Here is a 1,396-nt window from a genome sequence, read left to right on the forward strand (position 1 = left end):
GCTGTGTTGTTATGGCTACGGCAGAAGGCATGGGCCTGAAATGCGATGCCATTCATTCCCGTGGTTTTAAACACCAGAGAGATGACCGACATGATGGCTTGGATGCAAGAAGGAGGGGTCCTTGCCCACTGCCAATTCCCTCTCTGTGTGTCCCTTGTTTGCCGGGAACTATACTCGTCCACTCTGGCAAGGCTCCCAATAGGGGTGGTCCTGTAGGACCATGACGTGGCCGTTAACATGGGTGTCGCCCTGGTAGGGCGTACTCTCGAATTGAGCACCGCAGAAGCTTAGACGGGCTGACCTCTTGGCCTAAGGGACTTCATGTAAGACATAAGTTTTCTTTTCTAGTGACAAGTCTGTACGGTGCTTACCCATCTTCGCAACTTAAATTTAAATTGCTTTGATGCCCAAACACAGCTTTCTGTTATAAAGGCACAACCAAACAAACGATAATTGTATCATACGTCCGTCAGTAGCCTTGGTCAAGGCGTTTGTCATTCGTCGCAGCGCACGGCATGCAGTGCGCACCTGCCGCTTGAAATCAGGGCGAAGAGCGACCTCATGCGGTCTGAGAAATATGCAAATCAGCTGAACCAGGATCATGTTCAGCTGATTTGCATATTTAGTAGACCGCGTGAGGTCGCTCTTCGCCGATTTCGGGCACTGATATCCATAATAAAATCGATTTATTAATTAAGAAACCTCAGGGATGTTGGCGTGCATGCGATTGGGCCCTGAACAGTGCTGATTTTACACTGTTTTCAATGGGGCTTGAATTAGTGGACTGGACCATTATAGAGATCATGGAATCCACTCGCGGCCATTTTACCGAGCCGAATACAAAGCTTTCCTGGCAATTAAAATGCCCGCCTTAGTTCTTCCTGACGTCAATAGAAGGGAGCAACCCACGCTTTTGTATTAGACTCGGTAAAATGGCTGCTGGTTGGTTTCTTTTTCATACAAAGGCGTTGCAAGTCCATGTTTTTTTATATACGTCCGTAGCAGAACTCCAGAACACATTGGGTTTCTGTTTTACGGAAGCGTATTGCTGCCAACGCGAAAAAATAATAATAATAATCTACATATATGTCTTTTAAACGAGATAACTATGCCATTTGAACAAAACAACAATTTGTTTAAATAAAACAATAAGTCGTAAAAAATAGAAATTAAGTCGTTTAAACGAGATAAAATGATTTTTGGAGTTGGCAGCATAACGCGTCTGTGCTGTTTTCCTGCATGTAGGCGGTGGACTCACCTCTGCTTCTGAAAAGGGGCAGGTGCTATGTAGATAGCTTTTTAGAACTAGCTGGATAAAAACATGCAAAAGTCGTAGGCACTCATCGGTTGAAGCCACTGAAACGTCAGAAATGACAGGATATCCAACAGAGGGCGC

This window comes from Acanthaster planci, linkage group LG15 (assembly GCF_054643075.1).
Source record: "Acanthaster planci isolate LZ-2023a linkage group LG15, COTS_SCS, whole genome shotgun sequence".
NCBI lineage: Eukaryota > Metazoa > Echinodermata > Asteroidea > Valvatida > Acanthasteridae > Acanthaster > Acanthaster planci.